Here is a 23,070-nt window from a genome sequence, read left to right as displayed (position 1 = left end):
AAAAAAAAAAAAGCTACAAAGGATAGAGAGAAACTCTGTTAACTGATGGTATGTGGAGGGGATTATAATCAACGTAATGAAACAAGGTATATGAATGTTTGAATGTGAAACCGATGATGTGCCCTGAAAACTTTCACTTAATCCACAATAAAAACCTTAATAATAATAATAATAATAAAAAAGACAGGAAAGCGGGTATCAGCATACCAAAGTGGATGTCAGAAGAGACTCTGAAACTTGCTCTTCAATGTAGAGATGCTAAAGCCACTGGAAAAAAAGAGGAAGTAAAAGAGCTGAACAGAAATTTTCAAAGGGTAGCTTGAGAAGACCCAGTCAAGCATTATAATGAAATGTGCTACAACCTAAAATTAAAAAAAACAAAAGGAAGAACACACTCAGCATTTCTCAAGCTAAAAGAACTAAAGAAAAATATCCAAACTTAAATTATAACAATGAAGGATTCTATGGCAAAATACTGGAATGACACAGGAAGTATCAAAGGAAGATGGAAGGATTAGAGAGTCACTGTTTTTGTTCTGAATCAATGTTAAACCATTTCAAAAGGTAACATATTATCAAGAACTGTTGATACAGAAAGGAGGAAGTCCAAGCTGCAGTGAAGGCATTGGTGAAAAACAAGGCAAAGGAATTGATGAAATACATATAGAAGGGATTCAAGCAACTGTTGCAACATTGGATGCATTCACTGTGCCAAAATATTTAGAAGACAGCTACCTGACCAACTGATTGGAAGATATCTTTATTTGTGCCCATCCCAAAGAAAATCAGTTCACTGGAAAACAGAAAGTAAAGAACAATATCAGTAATATCAAATGCAAGTAAAATTTTGCTAAAGATAATTAAGAAATGATGGCAGCAGTACACCAACAGGGAGCTACCAGAAATTCAAGCCATATCAAAAAGTAGATGAGGAACAAGAGATATCACTGGTTAACAGAAGGATCTTGGCTTCAAGCAAACAATACCGGAAAGATGTTAACCTGTGCTTTATTGATGATGCAAAGGCATATGGATCATAACAAAGTATGAATAATATTGTGAAGAAGGGGTATTGTTGTTGTTAAGTGCTGTCCAGTCGATTCCGACCCATAGTGACCGTGGCATTAGCCCACAGCGCCACACCAGGACTCATTACAGAACACTTAATTGTACTTATGAGGAATCTGTACACATGCCAAGAGATCCTTCCTCAAACAGAACAAGGGAATACTGAATAGTTTAACATCAGAAAAGGTGTGCATCAGGGTTGTATCCCTTTACCATACTTATCCAATCTGCATGCGGAGCAAATAACCCAAGGAACATGCATTAAGAATGGAGGAAGTCATTAACACCCTCAAATATACAGACATAAAACCTAGCTTGTTGGAAGTAAAAAGGACTTGAAACAATAACTGATGAAGATCAAAGACTGTAGTCTTCAGTAGTGATGCATCTCAATGTAAAGAAAATGAAAATCCTCCCAAAATCCATGATGATAAGTGGAAAAAATTTTAAGTTGTGGAAAACTTCATTTTGCTTAAATCCACAATCAATTCTCATGAAAGCAGCAGTGAAGAAATGCAAATCTGCTGCAAAAGACCTCTTTCAACTATTTAAGAGCCAAGAGTCAATTAGAGAATTAACTGTGTGTCTAATCCAAGTCGTGGAGTCCTGGTGTGGTGCTGTGGGTTAATGCACCAGACTGCAAAGCAGTTTGAATTGCAAGGTCGGTGGTTCAAGCTCATCAGCTACTTCTCGGAAACCCCATACAGAGTCACTATGGGTTGGAGAAACTTGATGGCACATAACAACAACAACAAGTCATAGGGTTTTTTTACTTTAATGGCTTTACTTGACTTTATCGACTATGAAAAGGCTTTTGATTGTGTGGATCATGACAAGTTATGGAAAACATTGCGAAGTATGAGTATTCCAGAACACTTAATTGTGCTCATGAGGAATCTGTACATGGACCAAGAGGCAGTTGTTCGAACAAAACATGGGAACAGTGAATGGTTTAAAATTAAGAAAGGTGTGCGAAGGGGTTGAACTCTTTCACCATACTTATTCAACCTGTATGCTGAGATTGAAGTTGTCAAGGACTTCATTCTTCTTGAATCAACTATTAACATTCATGGAAGCAGCAGTCAAGAAATCAAACGACATATTGCATTAGGCAAATATGCTGCACGAGACCTTTTGAAAGTGTTAAAGAACAAAGATGTCAGCTTGAAGACTAAGGTGAACCTAACGCAAGCCATGGTATTTTCAAGAACCTCATATGCATGTGAAAGGAGCTCTGGTAGCGTAGTGGTTATGAATCCAGCTGCGAACCTCAGGTCAGCAGTTCGAAACTACCAGCTGTTCCACGGGAGAAAGATGAGGCGTTCTGCTCCTGTAAAGATTTACAGTCTTGGAAACCCTGTATAGGGTTGCTATGAGTCGGAATCGACTCCACGGCACATAACAACAACAACAACATATGCATGTGAAAGCTGGACAGTGAATAAGGAAGACGGTAGAAGAATTGATGCTGTTGAGTTATGGTGTTGGAGGAGAAGATTTAAAGTGCCATGGGATGCCAAAAGAACCAATAGATCTGTTTTGGAAGAAGTGCAGCCAGAGTGCTCCTTGGAGGCCAAGATGGCCAAACTTCATCTCTCATACTTCAGACATATTGTTAGGAGGGACCAGTCACTGGAAGAGGATATCATGTTTGGTAAGGTGGAGGGTCATGGAAAAGGAGGAAGACCCCCAATGAGATGGACTGGCCAAGTGGCAGCATCAATGGACTCAAGCATGGCAACAGTAGTGAGGTTGGCCCAGGATCGGGCAGTGTTTCGTTCTGCTGTACATAAGGTCGCTATGAGTTGGTACCAACTCGACGGCACCTAACAACAACAACAACATACACATGGACCTCACCAGATGGAAGACACAGAAATCAAACTGACTACATTTGTATAAAGAAATGGTTGAAAAATTCCTTATCATCAGCCAAAAGAAGGCTAGGGGCAGACCACAGAACAGACTATCAACTGCTTATATGCAAATTCAGGCTAAAATTGAAGAAAATTAGAACAAGTCCACAAGAGCAAAACTATGACCTTGAAGAAATCCCACCTGAATTTCAAAAACATCTGAAGAACAGATTTGATCCATTAAACACTGAAGACCAAAGACCAGAAGAGTTGTGCATAACAGAATTTTGCAAGACCAATGACTTATTCGATAAAAATACCTTTTTTTAGAAATAAAAGGCAACTAAACACACGAACCTTACCAGATGGCATACACAGAAATCAAATTAAATCTGTGGAAAGAGGTGGAAAAGCTCCAAATCATCAGTTAAAACAAGAGAGAGCATACTGACAAACACACCATTATTGCTAATATTCAAGTTCAGACTAAAGCTCAAGAAAATTAAAACAGATCCACAAGAGTCAAAATTTGAACTTGAACAAACCCCAACTGATTTTAGAAATCACCTGCAGAACAGATTTGAATGCTTTAGACACTAATGAACAAAGACTAGAAGAGTTGTAGGATGACATCAAGACTATCATACAAGAAGAAAGCAAAAGGTCATTAAGAAGACAAGAAGGAAGGAAAAGACCAAATGGGAAGTTAGAAAAGACTCTGAAGCTTGTACTCCAGCATAGAGATGTTAAGCATATGGAAGAAATGAGGAAGCAAAAGAGCTGAACAAACAACATCAAAGAGCAACTCCAGAAGACAAAGTTAAGTATAATAATGAATTGTGCAAAGACCTGTAGTTAGAAAACCAAAAGGGAAAAATGTGCTAAGTATTTCCAAAACTAAAAGAAATGGAAGTAGAAATTCAAGGCTCGAGTTTTCATACCGTGGGGGGTGGGGGGTGGGGAGGTAGGTAGAAAACACCATAACTGAATGATGCACAAAGAATCAAAAGAGGAGGGAAAGAATACAGAGAGTCAATATATCAAAAAGATATGGATGATATTCAACCATTGTTTAAAGAGGTATGATCAAGAGTCAACAATACTGAAGGAAGAAGTCTAAGGTGCTGACAAAGAACATGGCTTCAGAAATTGATGTTACAAAAGTTGAAATCTTTCAACAAACAGATGCAGCACTGGAGGTACTCATTCATCTGTCTCAAGAAACCTGGAAGAGAACCATATTTGTGACCATTCCAAAGAGAGATGACCCAACAGAATGTGGAAATCACCAGACATTATCAAGAACATTACATGCAAGTAATATTAATGCTAAAGATAATTTTTAAATGACTCCAACAGTTCATTGACAGGGAAATGCCAGATGTTCAAGCCATATTCGGGTGAGGATGTGGTACAAGGGATATATCACTGCCAACATGAGATGGATCTTGGCTGAAAGCAGAGAATACCAGAAAGATTTCAATCTGTATGCTGTGGAAATAATCCATGAAGTAAAATTATGTGAATAAGAATGTGAAATCAGGACTGGAGGAAGACTCATTAATAAGCAGTGATATGCAGATGATACAATCTCCATTGCTGAAAGTGAAGAGGACTTAAAATACTTACTGATTATGATAAAAGACAACAGCTTACAGTATGGGCTATCAGTATGGGCTGCAACACACAAATGGTCCGATAAATAACATTATGATAAATGGAAAAAGACTGAAATATTCAAAGACTTCAGTTTGCTTGGGTCCACTATCAGTACTCGTCAAGAAATCAATCTTGCCTACATATTATAGTAGGCAAATCTGCCACAGGAGACTTCTTTAAAGTTTTCAAGATCAAAGATTGTCACCTTGAGGATTAAAGTGGCCCAAGCCATGGTATTTTCAACAGGTTAACAAGCATATTCATGTGAAAGTTGGACTGTGAATAAGGAATACCATAGAAGAACTGATGCATTTGAGTTATGGTGTTGGAGAGGAATATTAAAGGCACCATGGATTGTTAGAACAACAACAACAAAAAAAAAAAACATATATATTGGCAGAAGTATGGTCAAAATGCTCCTTAGAAGCCTGGAAAACAAGACTTCATCTGTCCTACTTTGGAGATACTATGTTGTTGTTGTTGTTGTTAGGTGCCATCGAGTCAGCACCGACTCATAGTGACCCTATGCACAGCAGAACGAAACACTGCCCGATCCTGGGCCAAGCTCACTATTGATGCCACGCTTGAGCCCACTGATGCTGACACTTTGCCAATCCATCTCACTGGAGGTCTTCCTCTTTTTCTCTGACCCTCCATCTTACCAAACATGATGCTATAAGAGGGACAAATCCCTATAGAAGAGCATCATGTTAGGTAAAGAGGAGGGTCAGCAAAAAAAATGGAAGACCCCCCCCCATCAATGAGATGAAGTGGCACAGTAGCAACAGCAATGTACTCAAGCTTAAAAACTATCGTGAGGACAGTGCTGGACCAGGTAGTGTTTCATTCTGTTGTGCATAAAGTCGCTATGAGTTGGAATCAACTTGATGGCACCTAACAACATGAGTCGGAACTGACTCAGAGTCACTGAACAACAATAGGAGAGTGTTGGAATACTCGTGTGGTGCTATATGATATGCGGTGGACTGCAAGGCTGGTCGTTCAAACCCACAAGCCCCTCCTCTGAAACCCCATTCAAGGTCCCTATGAATCAGAACCAACTCAGTGGCACTTGACAATAAAAACAAAAGGAATATGTTTGTGTTCCTTTTTTAAAAAACAGATTTCATCATTTAATACTAAAGGCAGTACAAAGGGAAGAAATCAATGGCATTTCACAAGTAAACTTGTTACTGCTGTTGGGGTTCAAACCTAGCAGAGACCTGAATCCACCACTGTTTCTAATCAGCTACTTAAAAATTAGTAGCAGATAATCTGGAGATTTAGTTGTAAATACAGCTGTGAACACAGCAGCACATACCATCTGGAGGCTTTTCATTGCAGCAATTTTTCAAATGCACAGTATATTCACTCTATTTTGTTCGTTTGAAGCTGAACAGCCACATGAAAACTGACCCTTTTTAAAACTAGAACCACAAAAGTTAATTCACTCTGTGGAAAGAAGACGAAATAGATCTAAATGTTCATGATTATTTCAAATTTTTAATTTTATAAAGAATTTCCCATACTTACTTAACATAATCTTTAAAAATCATAACAGGTTGTTGCTGCTAAGTGTCATCTATGAGTCGATTGCGACTCACAGCACCCACATATAGGGTTGCCAAAGTCTTTAAATCATGCGGAAGCAGAAGGCCTCATCTTTCTCCCCGGGAGCAGTTGGTGGGCTTGATCAGCGGACTTTGTGGTTTGAAGTCCAGTTGCTTATCCTATTGAACCATTGGTCTCCCTCATTGCAGGTAACTTAATACTCAAGTTTCCACTTTCAAAATTGATTCCTAACCATGACCTCATTTTACCCCAAATACATGAACATATATGTGAGACTGATTAACATAAAATCCTACCTAACAGAATGCCATAATGATAGACCCTGCATTCACTCTTGCATTGACAAACTGATCATTTTCATACCATGTAGCTTCTACACATCACTGAGCAACCTCCACTGCCTAGGCTACTTTGCTCTCAAGGAAATGCTCAGAAGTTTCAAAGATTCCTATTTAAATAAACAGAATTTACATGTTTTTTTCAATTCTCTTTCTCTGGTAGCGTAGTGGTTATGAATCAGGCTGCGAACCGCAAGGTCAGCAGTTCGAAACTACCAGCTGTTCCTCGGGAGAAAGATGAGGCTTTCTGCTCCCGTAAAGATTTACAGCCTCGGAAACACTGTTTAGGGTCGTTATGGGTCAGAACCGACTCGACAGCACTTAACAACAACTACAACAATCCAGAATATAAAGTCTGACAAGACTTTGAAACTCTCTTCCCCCTTAATCACTTTTATACTGCATTACATTTTAGACATCTTCCTATCAAGCCAAGCTTCCATTTTCAATTTCTTCCTCTTCCATTTACAAAGTGTATTTCTTAGCTATGATGGCAGATACTACATCTGACTTGTTTGTTTCCATATCCTCAGGTCCAGCTCAAAATACAATGGCAATAAATATTTGATAAATGATTACACCAATATCATAATGAAAAGTTTTAGCGAATACCATACTAAATAATGACCTCAAAAAATATAAATACAACATCATAGTGTTCCTTTCAGCCAGTTTCTTTTTCCAAATCTACCAAAAATAGTTTGTCTGACACAACTTAGTCTTAATAAAGCCATTCTGCTTATTGTCAAGATTTCATTATCTTCAAATGCTAACAGATTCTATCCTAATATCTCCTGCAATAAACTAAAAACATTTTATAACAACGTTAGCATAAAAAAAGTGGAAACTTTAAAACCTCAAATATCTTAAAGAGATATTTACCTAATTACTATATCCTAATTACTGACTCCAGTCAGTCACTGGAGAAGGATATCATGTTTGGTAAAGCAGAGGGTCAGAGAAAAAGAGATGACCCACAGCAAGACAGATTGGCAAAGTGGCAGCATCAATGGCTCAAGCATGGTAACAATTGTGAGGTTGGCCCAGGAACGGGCAGTGTTTTGTTCTGTTGTACATAGGGTCACTATGAGTTGGTACTGACTTGACAGCACCTAACAACAACAACACGGGCAAAATACTGAATGATACAGAAAGCATCAAAAGAAAATAAAAAGAATACACAGAGTCACTGTACCAAAAAGAAAAGGTCGATGTTCAAGCATTTCAAGAGGTAGCATATGATCAAGAGCCAATGATACTGAAGGAAGAAGTTCAAGGTGCATTGAAGAAGGCATTGGCAAAGAACAAGGCATCAGGAATAGATGGACTACAAACTGAAACCTTCAAACAAACTAATGTGACACAAGAGATACTCAACTCATCTATGCCAGGAAATTTGGAACACAACTACCTGGCCAACTGACTGGAAGAGATCCATATTTGTATCCATTCCAAAGAGATGTGACCCAACGGAATGTGGAAATCATCAGACAATATCGATATCCAACGTGAGTAAAGATAATCCAAAAACAGCTGCAACTATACATTGACAGAGAACTTCCAGAGGTTCAAGTCAAATTAAAGAGAGGACATGAAATGAGGAATATCACTGCTGACATCAGATGGATCTTGAATGAAGAGCAGAGAGTATCAGAGAGACATTTACCTCTGCTTTTTTGACTATGCAAAGGCTTTTGATTGTGTGAATCATGACAAGCTAGCTATGGACAACATTGCGGAGAATGCGTATTCCGGAACACTTAATTGTACTCCTGAGGAACCTGTACATAGACCAAGAGTTAGTTGTTCGAAGAGAACAAGGGAACATCAAATGTTGTTGCGTGTAATAGGGTTGTATTCTTTCACCATACTTAGTCAATCTGTATGCTGAGCAAATAATCCGAGAAGTTGGATTATATGAAGAAAAACATAGCATTAGAATTGGAGGAAGATTGTGATATGCAGATGATACCACCTTACTACTGAAAGTGAAGAGGGCTTACAATATTTACTGATGAAGATCAAAGACTACAGTCTTCCATATGGGTTGCATCTCAACAAAAAGAAAACAAAAATCCTCACCACTGGACAAATAAATAACATCATGATAAATGGAGAAAAGACTGAAGATGTCATAGACTTAATTTTACTTGCATCCACCATCAACACTCATCAAGGCAGCAGACAAGAAATAAAATGAGGTCCAAGCAGGTTCCAGCTGGTTATTCTGTTCAATTTGTACTTCTCAGTTTGTGAAGATGGCAGAGCAGGTTCCCAAGTCCATGCTGTTTATATGTCTGGGTAACACCTGTCGATCAATGAAAACTACAGAAGCAGTTTTCAGAAAACTTGTAACTGATCAAAGCCTTTTAGGTGAGTGGAGGATAGGCAGTGCAATAGCATCCACATATGAAATAGGAAACCTGCCTGATTATTGCTAAAGAAGCATGGTATTCCTATGAATCACACTGCCTGGCAGATTACCCAAGAAGACTTTGCCACATTTGATTATATACTATATATGGATGAAAATAATCTGAGAGACTTGACTAGAAAAGGTAATCAAGTTAAAAACCGCAAAGCTAAAACTGAACTACTTGGAAGCTATGATCCACAAAAACAATTTATTACTGAAGATCCCCATTATGGGTACCAGCAGTGTATCAGGAGCTGTAAAGCATTTTTGGAGAAGGCACACACTAAAGCTTCATCCATTCATTGCTAAAGGCCAGCTCTGATGAACAGCTTCATGGTAATGCTGTATATTTCTCAGTCAGTGGATGTGTTAAAGTATAATGTTCCCTAGCTTAAGGCTACAACTATTTCTTCATTTGAATTACCATAAAATAACTGTAAATGTTTCTTACTTTAAAAATAATTGTAAATGGAAACCATTTGTGATTTGCTGAGGAATAAATAAAGATCTTTGATTCGAGAAGGGGGGATCAAATGATTGCATTAGGTAAATCTGTTGCTCAAGACTTCTTTAAAATGTTTAAGAGCAAAGATGTCAGTTTGAGAACTAAAGTGCATCTCATTCAAGTCTTGGTAGTTTCAATAGTCTTTTATATGTATGTGAAACTTGTACAATGAATAAGAAAGACCATAGAAGAATTGATGCATTTGAGTTATGCTGTTGGAAATGAGTATTAAAGGCATCACAGACTGCCAGAAGAACAAAGCCTCTGTTGGAAGAAGTACAACCAATATGCTCCATAGAAGCCAGGATGGCCAGACTTCATCTCTCCTACTTCAGACATATCATCAGGAGGGACCAGACCCTGGAGAAGGACATCATGCTTAGTAAAGTGGCGAGTCGGTGAAAAAGAGACCCACCCCCCACCCCCGTAAAGATGGACTGGCACAGCGGCAGCAACAGTGGGCTCAAGTTCAGCAGCAACTGTGAGGATGGTGCAGGACTCAGCAATGTTTTGTTCTATTTTACATAGGTTCACTTTCGAATCAGAACTGACTTGATGGCACTAAACAGCAACATAGGGTTTTCCATAAGCAAATGGTGGGTTTGAACAGCCAGCTTTGCAATTAGCAGTTCTGTGCTACACCAGGACATAAAGGCCCAGAATTCTAGCTCTAGGACTTCTTGTTGTTAGGTGCCATCACGGTACCAACTCATAGCAACCTTATGTACAGCAGAATGAAACACTGCCTGATCCTGGGCCAAGCTCACTATCGTAGGCACGCTTGAGCCCATTAATGCTGCCACTGGGGGTCATCCTTTTTTTCTTGGACCCTCCACCCTACCAAACATGATATCCTTCTCCAACGACTGGTCCCGAAGCGAGAGACGATGTTTGGCCATCCTGGCCTCCAAGGAGCACTCTGGCTGCACTTCTTCCAAAACAGAACTGTTGGTTCTTTTAGCAGCTCATGGCACTTTCAATATTCTCCTCCAACATCGTAAAGTCAAAAGTATCAATTCTTCTATAGTCTTCCTTATTCACTGTCCAGCTTTTGCATGCATATGAGGTTATAGAAAATACCATGGCTTGGGTCAGGCACATCTTAATCTTCAAGCTGACATCTTTGCTCTAAGACTACATGCTACAAATAAAGGGAGCAGAGATTTTTAACTATACTAGGATGACCACTCAGCAATGCTTGGAATTTTAAAAAATAAAATTAAAATGTCCATCAGCAAAGGCCGCAGTTAAATAGCTGAGACATCTACTCATCATATACATTGCTGTTGTTAATTGTTCTCGAGTCAGTTTCGACTTATAGGGATCCCGTACAGTTTCCAAGAACCAGGTGATGGACTTGAAGCGCCAACCTTGTGATTCACAGTCCATTGATTGTTGATCCTACAGCGTCATATGGAGAATGAAAAAAAAGGCTGACGCAGAATACTACATGTAGTATAATAGTATTTGTATAGTTACAAGTATTTTGTAAGATATATGTTTTTACATGCATAAAAATTTCTGGAAGGATACACAGTAATATTGGTTAATCCATGCAGAATAGGAAGGGACCACTTTTGACTATTAAAAGAGCCTTGGTAACACAGTGGATTATAGGCTGGCCTGCTAGCCAGTCAACAGATCAAATCTACACCCAGCTGCTCTGACGGAGAAAGATGAAACTTTCTGCTCCCATTAAGATTTACAGTCTTGGAAGCCCTATACAGGATTGCTATGAGTCAGAATCGACTCAGTGGTATACAACTACCATAAACCACTACTTTTTACTATAGACTTATTTATAATGTATACATTTACTTAATTTTTTAAATTCCATAAAGGATTTAAAGCATTAAAAAAAAAAAAAAAAAAAACTGTTTCAGAGGCTACAGTTTCGAAATAACAAAGTTTTACAGAAAACTTTACAAAATACTTATTATAGTTCTAAATTTAATCACTAAAGAGCCTAAATATCACTGAGTAAATCCATTGTTCTTTGGTTACTTGGAGATTTTGTCTAGAAATTGGCTTCTCTTTTCCAATTACTATATGTCCCTCAGCATTAACACCTTCCATTTGAGACAGTGTGTGTCCTTGAAAGATTTGACCAGAACTGTAAGCAGTGGAAAGGAATGCTCTTTTACAAAAGTTTGCTCTTAAAGGATGAGAAGAGGTAGTCTCATAGTTAAGATCAGGGGATCATTCTATAGAAGAATCCTGATCCAAAGGAGGGAAATGTATAATGTAATTTAAAATTCTCATGGAACCCAGACTTTCTAGAACCACAGAAGCTGGGTGAACCCCAAAACTATTACCCTAAGATATCTTAAAACCTTAAACTACAACTATTCTTTAAAGAGTTCTTAAAATGCTTAACTAGTAAAAAGGTCACCTCATGCTTTCTTAAGATGTGTCTAAATAGAATCAAGTTTGCAACAGCAATTTGAAAGATTAGACAGGAACCCTAGCAGGACAGTGGGTTTATGTCAATGGAAGAAAACAGGAGGGTGATAATGGCTAGCCAACTTTAAGAATGTAATTAATATCACTGAATTGTACATCCAGAAACTTGCACTAGTGTTTTTTTGTTGAGTATATGCTCAGTAACAAAAATTGTTTAAAAAAATATAGGATCAGGATTTGACTTGGAATTCTGGTTTCACTTGTTGTTGTTGTTGTTGTTGTTGTTGTTGTTGTTGTTGTTGTTGTTGTTAGGTGCCATCGAGTCAGTACCAACCCATAGCAACCTTATGCACAGCAGAACGAAACACTGCCCGATCCTGGGCCAACCTCACTATTATTGCCACGCTTGAGTCCATCAATGCTGCCACTTGGCCAATCCATCTCATTGGGGGTCTTCCTACTCACCAGTAAACTGTTTAACCTTTCCATGCCTCAGTTTCCTTTCCTGTACCTCACAGAGATGAAATAATTTATGTAGTAAAGAACAGTACTAAGAAAATGAAATAATCCACATTCTCACCACCCAGAGATACACTTCTAATCTTTGCCTGGAGCCTCTGTGGGTAAATGTAGGTGTGTGCATAATTGAACACATACTGCATAAACAATTTAGCACCTACAGTTTGTCCCACTTCTTTAGGTGATAATTTTTAAATAGTGATGATTTTTTAATGGATGCATAATATTTTATTTTATGGATGGGCCATGACTCAAACAGTCCCTTTCTACTGTTGGACATGTAAACTGTTATGTCACTTTCTTTTCTATTCTATTCTATTTTTTTCTTTTCTAGGAAAAGTCTCTCACTCCTGTTTTATCTGTGAACAAAAAAAAAATGGTTAATAATGGTTAATAAATCCTTCAACTTGATTCTAACTAATGGCAACTCCCATGTGTGAGAAATGTATTTTTAATCAAAGAAGAGAAAAATAATAGCTAGAAGAGCAATGTTAAAACTCTTTATATTAAACTTCTAATAACCACTGACGTGTCCAAAAGTTATCTTCGGAAGTTTCTTAAATCATGTTTCCTTTTATTTGTTTTGTCTTTCTACACTGCACAATGAATAAGTGCCAAGTCGGAAAGGACTTAACCTTGTTTAACTCTTCAATAACCAACACAGCAAGTACAGTATAGGGTTTCTGAGGCTGTAAATCTTTATGGGAACAACAAGCCTTCATCTTTATCCCACTGAGCAGCTGATAAGTTTGAACAGACATCCTTGTGGCTAGCAGTTCAGTGCTTATCCTACAGTTGCACCAGCGCTTCATGTCAACTATCTCACAGATTAAATTCATTCTGGAAAGAAGGTCTAAAACACTGATTACTATTAAAATCTAAAAATAAGGTCGCAATTTTTTTTCAATCTCAAAAACGAAAAAACTATCTGGATCTAAGCTACTTCCCCCAATTTCCCCCCATGGATTCTGCAATCTCTGCTCCAATCTAAATATTTTCTTTTAAAGAAAACATTTTCTAGATGAGTTACTTTGAAATATCACATTACTACAAAATGTTGCATTCTTTCCCTAGTTGTTTTTTAGGAAGGATCCTCATAGAAGAGCTGGGGTGGAAGAGGTGAAAAGGTGGAGCACAGAGAGTCCTGGTGTGGTGCTGTGGGTTAATGCACCAGACTGCAAATCCTTTTGAACTGCAAAGTTGGCAGCAGCTCCAGCTCACCATTTGCTCCTAGGAAACCCTGTATAGGGTTGCTATGGGTTGGAACCGACTCGATGGCACTTAACAACAACAAAAAAAAAACTATTCTGAATGATACTGTGATGGTGGACATGTTACATTTCATATTTGTCAAAGCCTAAACAATATAAAGTGTAAACCCTAATGTAAACTATGGACTTTAGTTAATAATAGTGTGTCAATATTGGTCCATTAATTGTAACAAAAATATTAATTCAAGATGTTAATAAATGGGGGGAAGGGGGACAGAAAAATTAGATAATATGGAGTCCTGGTATAGCTGTGTAGGATAAGCACTGGACAGCTAACCACAAGGTCAGCAGTTCAAATCCACCAGCCGCTCCTTGAAAACCCTGCATAAGGTCGGCACGAGTCAAAACTGATTCAATGACACTTAACTACTACTGCTACTATGGAGTCCTGGTGTGTTGCTATAGGATAAGCACTAGACGGGAAAGGTCAGTTTGAATCACAAGGTCAGTGGTTCAAACCCACCAGTTGCTCCTGTATAGGATCTCTATGAGTCAAAACCAACTAGATGGCACTTAACACTACGATGGGAACGTCAAGCTTTCTGCTTAATTTTACTACAAACCTAAAACTGCCCTTGAAAAAAAAAAACTTGCTTGTCTATATATATATATTTCATTGTGCTTTCATAAAGACTTAAAAGGTCTATGTAAATTATACCAGTTTAGAGTGCTGGTGTGGCACTGTAGGATAAACACTGGACTGCTAACCACAAAGTTGGCGTTTCACACCCAGCAGCCACTCCTCAGAAACCCTACCCTATGCAGGTTGCTATGAGTTGGAACTGATTTGACAGCACATAACAACAACAAACATAAATAAATAAAATAATCTGTTTAGTATGTACCTGGCAGTCAATAAATAGCATGAATATAAAAAAAAACAAAAAAAAAATTTGTGTATGTGTATGGATATATAAATATAATAATCTATAGAGCCAAGCCAGTTCTCATCAAATTGATTCTAACTCATGGCAACCCCCATGTGTATGAGAGTAGATCTGTGCTTCACAGGGTTTTTCACAGGCCTTTCTTCCAAGATAGCTCTTTGTGGAGGCAAACCAACCTTGCAGTTAGCAGTCAAGTATTTACCCATTTCCACCACCTAGAACATGATAGGTAGATAGGTAAGTAACCTACCGATTATTCATCTGTCAATCTGTTACACTTTTGTGTTGCCATCAATGCTGGGAGTTCTGCTACCAGTATACCAGCAGAGTCACCCATGGTAGACAGGTTTCAGTGACTGACTATGAAGTAGTGTATTAACACTCTACTTATAAAAAACAGCCAGAGAAAACCCTGTGGTCACAACACAATATTGTCCAATGTAGTGCTAGAAAACGAGTCCCCTTGTGGCACTGTGGGTTAACGCACTGGACTGCAAAGTTGGTTTGAACCGCAAGGTCAGAGGTTCAAGCTCACCAGCTAGCTGCTCCTCGAAAACCCTATACAGGGTCACTATGGGCCAGAACCGAGCCGACAGCACTTAACAACAACAAGGTTGGAAGGCAATCATAAAGATGGTGCAGGGCCAGGTAGTGTTTTATTTTGTTATATATAAGAGTTGCCATGAAATAGAGGTGAGTCACCAGCAACTAACAATTTATTTATTTATTTATTTATAGACATCTCAACCTAAGCCAACCACCCTCTCCCAATTCCACATTCATCAATGCTATCTCCCATCCATCCCCATGTTCTTCTATCAGTAACCTGGGTTGCGGGGGGAGGGGGGGAACACACACACACACACACACACACACACAAACCTGGGGCACTATCTTTATGTGTAACAGATTTCAAGCAATTTTGCTTTTTTGACTTCTGCTTCCTTAATAAAAATGTAGTAGACAACCTTAGAAGCCTGTGGTGGTGATAACAGCTCTGGACTGTCAAGAGATCAAACCATTGAAAAACATGCCATTCATAACACAACCTATTTTACTGCCTTGATAATCTGCTCTTAATAGTTCTATATTCAAAGACTCAAATCTAGGGAATTTTAAAAGCAAATATCAAATAACTTGGAGCCAAAAACACATTTTATAAACATTAAACAATTTTAAGTTAGCTACCCAGGCACCTGAGCAGACATTTTATCCAACCCATGACCAAACTACTATGAGTCATGAGCTCCCTAGTGGTATTGTAACAGTGACACAGGCAGAGACAAGGGGAAAACAGCATGTGAGTAGTTTCGGATTACCTAGTAAGCAAGGTAAACACAGTAAGCACAAGCAAATCCATGATTACCGTACTGGTTAATCGCCTCTGTATTCAAGCCATGTTATCTCCATGGATGCTAAGACTGTTGTTTGAGTTTACCCAATAATTCTAGAATAGTTAACAAAGAACCCATGTTTTGTTTTGTTGATAAAATACTGGTTCCGTATGTCATTAAAAAATAAGACCGTGTTTTGGCTTCTCAGACTACACAATAGCAAGCAAAACCCCATGACCTCAGAAAAGCATGGGAAACATAATATCTATTAATAAATTACATGGTTTACCAATTTCCTCAAAACCAAAAATAAATCTCTCACAAGTAAACTATTACATGAGTAAACAAAAGCCTGTCTTTTTCCATTATTTGCTTAAAAGCAAACAGGGTGGTGGTGAGAGAAAAATTAAGCAGCACAGCCAGCCAAGTCCATAAAACCTCCAATGTAAGATAAAACATCCCTGCAGGAGAAGCCAATGCATTCTGACCTAACAGCTGTACACAGTTGCACTAATTAAAATAACAGGCAATTCATTGATCTTATTGACAAGTTGACTAAGTCTACCACCATACATACACTCTTCCCTCCCCCAAACAGCCATGTAAAAAATTAAATTGGTACATACCTGAGGGTATCTGAGTTTCAAAACATACATACATCCAGGCATTTCAGAAATAAGCACAACCACATACACTGGAATATATCCTATAAACTATAAAAACACATACAAAGGAAGTGGTACAGCTACATGACGTCAGCCCTTGCCTTAATTCATAAATGCAAAACCACAAAACAAGGGGAAAATCTACATAGCCTTTTTCTGGAAACCTTGGCTAAGTGGATGTGTATAGCCTAAGTCTTTAAATGTGTTACAGAACAGTTCAAGTGGGTGCATCATCCTCAACAGCCACAACAGCCACGGGGAAAGAAAACATGTAATCTTAGTCAATTCTATCATGCATCCAGATCAAATAACATTTCCAGCTTGGCCTGCCAAGCACCAGGCAGGGCCTACCAGAGTACAATGAGCACTCAAGTGCTCTGGACTCAAAATCACCTTTCACTGGCTCCAGAGACCTTTTATAAAATAGTTTCAACACGACTAAATTACAGAGTTGGAAATAAAAACAAACACAAACTCTTAACTGCTGCTCCCACACTATTCTGCAATTTCTGTTAAGCATCTAAAATGTCTGCCTCGTGTTACTTTACCAGGCAATGTAAATATTCAGAAAGGCAACTGCCTTTTAAAGTCCAAATCTAACACAGGCACAAAAATGCCGAGCTGGTTGTGCCTCTGGAAATAATTGCCCACAGATCAATGTGCTTACATGGGATATTGTTCCCGTCTGTGAGGTTTTAAATCATGTCTACTTTAAAGTTAGAGTCCCAGCTTGTAAAAAGGGGGTAGGGGAGAGAACCGCCAGAACTCAATTTTGGCACAGGATTAAGAACTTTGTCAACTCTATCTTCAACTTTTATTTGATATCTCCATCTTACAGCACCACACACATAATTTCAAAGGGAAAATTTAATCTCACTGTTGACCACTATGTTCATTCTCATTACGCACCCCCCCTTTTTTTTTTTAATTTCCAAATGGCTGATAGAAGGCTCCAGGCAAACAATGCCCCGAAGGAGCATGGTGGCACATGTTTGCCAGAGAGGCTTACAGGCTGAGAGTAAAACAAAGTAACTCATTACATGAGTGTCCTTCTCAGCAAACAGAAAGTGGTCAAGCAGGTCTCCCCATAGCTTCAACAGGGAATAAGAATTGAACAAACAAGAAAAGTGGGGCGGGGAAGCCAGCACCATCACCAAAAAAAAAGTAATAATAACAATTCAAACTTCAAGTAATCCTCTTCAAGACTATTTCTGCATATTTTGTCACTGCCTCCCAAACCAAAAAAAAAAAAAAAAACCTCAGTATTTTAGTTTAATAATCAAATTACAATCGGTACTTGTGTCGCCAAAAATTACTTGATAATAAGTCTATCAAATTCAATATATTTTTAAACTTAAACATTTACTATACAGTAAGCAATACAATTCCTAATGAAACCGCGACTGTTGGATTATACATTGCTCATCTGTTGGATTATACATTGCTCATCTTCAATAATTTCTCTTTTAGAGGCAGAAAATATATAAATATATATATATACATATATAAAACAGCTTTTTTCTCTGTCCCAAAGATTTTCCCATTTTATTTAAATGCAATTTCCAGAGCGCTAGCAATAAGAAAGTAGTATGCCCAGCAGAAATGCAATGGGACACTGCACATACCGATGTCTTAGTCCTTATTCCTGGAAAGCCATCATCATTCTTAGTGCCACTTAAATCTATCTTTCTAGGGTCAGCTTGAACTCTGATAGTCTGCCTACGTCCGACAGTCTCTACGCCCACACTTACCCAAGTTACTGACCCGCAACCCACTCGCACACGAGGCAGTCGGCTGAGTTCTCTTAGCCACTTGCCTGAGGTCGAAGGGCTGCAGGAGATGCCCCCGCTGGCCTCGTCTTCCTTTTCCGAGTTTGGGCCGCGGGGCACTCAGGGTACCCCCCCCCCCCCCCCCCCCCCGCTTTTTGCAAACTCCTGGCCCGAGGGCAAAGGCGGGGCCGGGCCTATGGGGCGGGGCTCTGGGCGTGAAATGCACTTGCTAAACAAAAGGAGGCCCGGACCTCCGCAGGGCTGCACGACACAGACGCATCTCCCTCCGCTCGCCAGCTCTGAAAGGCTATAGCCATGCGGGCAGGGCCCGCAACTCGGAGGGAGGTCACTCCGGGCCGCGCCAGCTGCCTGTAGCCACCGCACTCACCTCGTGTTTCTTCAGCCCGGGCTGCCGGGCCCACAGTGCCACATGCCTGTGACCCAGACGCTGGGAGAGAAAGAGCAACACTCCACATATACACCCCCCACCCCTGCGACGGCGGCCAGCAAAACCCGGGCTGGAGCCCGGCCCGCTCCGTGCGCGCCCCTGACCGCCACGTGTGCGCGCGAACACACAAAGCCGGCTTCAATTTTTATCTCCTTGCTTGCTCGGCCAGCCTCTCTCCTACCCTCCCTACAGCCTAAACTGGGAGGTTGGGTGATGGATGGCAGTTCTTAATAGCATGGTCAGATAGCAAATGCATCTGTAAGCAAGATATTAAAGTTAGCAGCGCATCCCAGTAAGTGATCAGCCGTTCACACATCCTAGAGATGCCTTTGCTGCTGCCAGCCACCTCTGACATCAAACAAATGCAGACTAAATAACAATAACAGACATATGATGAACATTTGTTTCAAAGCTGCACAGGAGAAAGCAGCTTTGTTTGGTGTCAAACATTTCTGACCCCAATTTTCTTTACAGATAAGAATTCTCTGCAAGTCATTTGTTTTAAATTTTTCCTCTCCAATCTTCTTCCACAAGAAAATAGAGATCCTTCTGGCTAGACATGGGAAAGATGAAATTGGGCTTGTTTGAAATTCATCTAATAAGGAAGTAAAATAAGTGCACATTATTTACCATTTGGCTTTAAATACACATGTAACACACAGGCTGCCAAATGCCACATAGCACAAAGACTCTGTCATTAATTGAATTTCTATGTATATCTAATCCGAATTAACAACTGTTCATTTCAAACTAGTTTCTTCCCCACTTCCAATGAAGTTTGGTAAAAATATATCAGCTTCCTGAAAGTTCTTAAAATTAATTTATGATACATGCCATGCATTTCCTAGTGATAACTGCCTAGATCATTTTGTCATAAAAACACTCATGAGTTAAAAATAAATCCTCCTACAAAGATAAGGCTTTCTGCTTTGGTAAAAGATTTACAGCCTCGGAAACCCTATACAGGGGTCACTATGAGTCAGAACCAACACCAAGGCACACCAAAACCACCACCAAAGAATATGAAAAGAATATGAAATCATATTAACCTTACTCGGTATCAACCAAAATTAGAAAATTTTGTTTTCTTTAATATTACAGCTCACTTCCCAAGCAAATTTCATGGAACTCTCAAACAGCTTTTGGTGGTGGTGGTGGTGCCATCGAATCGGTACCGACTCATAGCGACCCTATGTACAACAGAACAAAACACTGCCCGATCCTGGGCCAACCTCAATACTGTTGCCATGTTTGAGCCACTGATGCTGCCACTTTGCCAATCCATCTCGCTGGAGGTCTTCCTCTTTTTATCTGACCCTCCACCTTACCAAACATGATATCCTTCTCCAGAGACTGGTAAATCTGTTAATCAGACGTGGGGTCCCATCAAGTTGCTAAATTATCAGTTCCCCTCTTATCAAGAGACAACTGAGATTTAGAAAGATTAGTTATCCAAAAGCTCTCAACAAGGCCTATGGGCAGTGAATGGAACCCAGGAGTCCAGCCTTGCTGACTCAGATAACCCAACTAACACACATAATTTTCTTTAAAAATCAAGCTGCTGATTTCTTTATAAAAAGGAAAAAGAAAAAATGTTATTCTACAGAAGATAGAAATATCTACTTAAAACTATTAGCACAGCAGATGCACTCAGAGGTGAGTTGAAACATAAAGCCTCTGACAATCTACAAGTCTCTGTGATCAATTTGAGGCAATCTATAACATCAGCCTCACTTACAAATAAGCCCCACTACACCCCATTTCTCAAGGAGCTCTGGTAGCGTAGTGGTTACGAATCGGGCTGCGAACCTTAAGGTCAGCGGTTCGAAACTACCAGTCGCTCCGCGGGAGAAAGATGAGGCTTTCTACTCCCGTAAGGATTTACACCCTCGGAAACCCTGTACAGGGTCGCTATGGGTTGGAAACGACTTGAAGGCACTTAACAACAACAACACCCCATTTCTCAGTGAGAGCAACCTGAGGCGAGCTGCTGCTTGGAAATCTGTTTCATAACCATATGTCTCTGCGGTCACTCCTTATACATTTAGAAATCAATTCTAAAGCCTAGTTACAAAAATGACTCCTGGACATACGTGCTATTTTCTAACCAGCTATATCCAAATATTGTACATGGCAGAGCCTGAAGAAGATTTTATTCCCTCTCCAGATGATTTTAAAAAGTGCCCATTTACATGAAGTTAGAAGGGGTTGGTGAGAATCGCCAGAGTTCTGTTCTGAATCCACACTGTACCTAGTCTCTCAGGGGTTCAAAATGCTTTAAAAGCACTTTGCTTATAATTCTTTTATGACACATATTGTCTTGCATCCTCTGCTAATCTACACACACCTACCTCCCAACCTTCCAGTTACACCAATCTTTCAATTCACTGGTTTTCCCCATTATTGTTGAATTCTGACTCATAACAACCCTATCTGTATAGGGTTTCCAAGGAGCAGCTTGGTGGGTTTGAACTGTTGACCTTGACCTTGTGATTCACAGTCCAATGCTTATCCTACAGCACCACACCAGGAGACCACTGTTGTTGTTAATGCCACTGATGAGCTTGAACTGCCAACCTTGCGGTTCAAAAGGACCTTGCAGTCCAGCGCAATTACCCCCAGGGACACACCAGGACTCCACTGGAGTCCACATGCTGTTGTTAAGTGCTGCTGAGTCGGTCCCGACCCATAGGGACCCTGTATAGGGTTTCTGAGGAGCAGCTGGTGAGCTTAAACTGCTGGCCTTGCAGTTCAAACCAAATTTGCAGTCCAGTGCATTAATCCACAGCACCATACCAGGACTGCAGAGCAAGAATAATCTCAACATACACGCTCACAGAGTCAAAATCAGCTCCTCATTCAGATCTTAGGTCAAGTATCACTTCAAAAAACCTACCCTGAGGCCTCAATCTAAGTCAAATTCCTTTGTTAAAAGATCCTCACAGAACCCTGTTCCTTTCCTTAAAAGCATTTATCTCAACTTGTAATACACTGATGTGATATTCTGATCAATGTCCATCTTCCCCTCTAGCCAGTAAGGTCCATTATAAAGGTTTGTTGATGTTATTGTATAGGGTTTCCAGGGAGCGGCTGGTGAGGTTGAACCACCACATACCTTGTGGTTCAAACCGACCTTGCTGTCCAGTGCACTAACCCACAGCACCACACCAAGACTCATCATCATCAAATTTGTTGGTGTCAAAAACATACAGACCTTTTGAATAAATTAAATATACATGAAATAATAAATTAAAGATACAACCTTATTTTATTCATCTTTGTATTTCTCTGTACAGTTCTAGGCACAAAAAAAGCCTCTCAAAATAATGTCATATATGCAAATAAAATAGTATATTTTAAATTGACTTTTAGGAGTCTTGTTGGTGTTAATTGGTTCTGACTCTTAGTGACCCTGTATAGGGTTTCTGAGGAGCTGCTGGGCTTGAACTGCTGGCCTTCTGGCAGCTCAAATCAACCTTGCAGTCCAGTGCATTATCCCACAGCACCATACCAAGACTCCTTTAGGAATCTAGTAAAAGGAAAAGTTTGATACTTTTGTTATTAAGTACTACAGAGTCAGTTCTGACTCATAGTGACCCTGTTTTTTAAAAATGTTTAAAGCACCTTTTTCCCTCGGAGCAACTGGCAGGCTTGAATGGTGGCCCTTGTGGTTTGTAGTTCAGTGCTTATTCTATGGAGCCACAACAATCCCACTTAAAGAGATATAAATAATGATGAGTGAGATGACTTATGAAGGCAGAGAGAATATAAATAACAAGGGTACTACTGGAAAGCTGGAGTTCAGGTGTGGCATTGTGGGTTAATGCAAAGAATTGCAAAAGTGGTTTGAACGGAGGTCAGCGGTTCAACTTCACCAGCTGATCCTAGGAAACCCTATACAGGGTCACTATGGGCCAGAACTGATACGAAGGCACTTAATAATAACATTGGAAAGGTACATTAAAAAAAAAAAAAAGAGTTAATGAGGTACTGAACCATCACTGATTCCCTCCAGGGCTTCAAATAGACTCATTCAGGTTCTAGCCCTTGCTGAAAATTTACCTTTCAATCCCAGAGACACTGAATAAATCTACACTTGAACAAGATTCCCCAGATTAATCTCCACTGAGTTGTATCCAATCTGTCTGGGTGGGGCTGATGAAAGGAGATGGGGATAGGTCTCTTGTGGTACAATAGTGAATAATTGTTATCAGGACTGACTGTGAGGATTGGATGTGTAAAGGTAGGCACTTTGTAGCAAGAGGGGGAGTGACTGACTGCAGTACAGGAGCGGAAGTCCCTGGGACCATTGAGAGAAAAGTATTCTCATACAATTTGATGAACTTGACCTACACCTATG

The 23,070-nt window shown here is 39.6% G+C and overlaps 1 protein-coding gene and 1 pseudogene across 1 annotated transcript in view; one reads left to right on the top strand and one right to left on the bottom strand.

The window, feature by feature from the left end:
* The window catches only part of RERE (arginine-glutamic acid dipeptide (RE) repeats), a 687,265-nt gene that overhangs the window by 512,885 nt on the left and 151,310 nt on the right, over positions 1-23,070 (bottom strand). The window lies entirely within an intron of this gene.
* LOC102818714 lies at positions 8,752-9,218 on the top strand (annotated as a pseudogene).

This window comes from Chrysochloris asiatica, unplaced genomic scaffold, assembly GCF_000296735.1.
Source record: "Chrysochloris asiatica unplaced genomic scaffold, ChrAsi1.0 scaffold00223, whole genome shotgun sequence".
NCBI lineage: Eukaryota > Metazoa > Chordata > Mammalia > Afrosoricida > Chrysochloridae > Chrysochloris > Chrysochloris asiatica.
The sequence above is the reverse complement of the archived record's forward strand: the minus strand, read 5'-3'. Positions and strand labels throughout refer to the sequence as shown.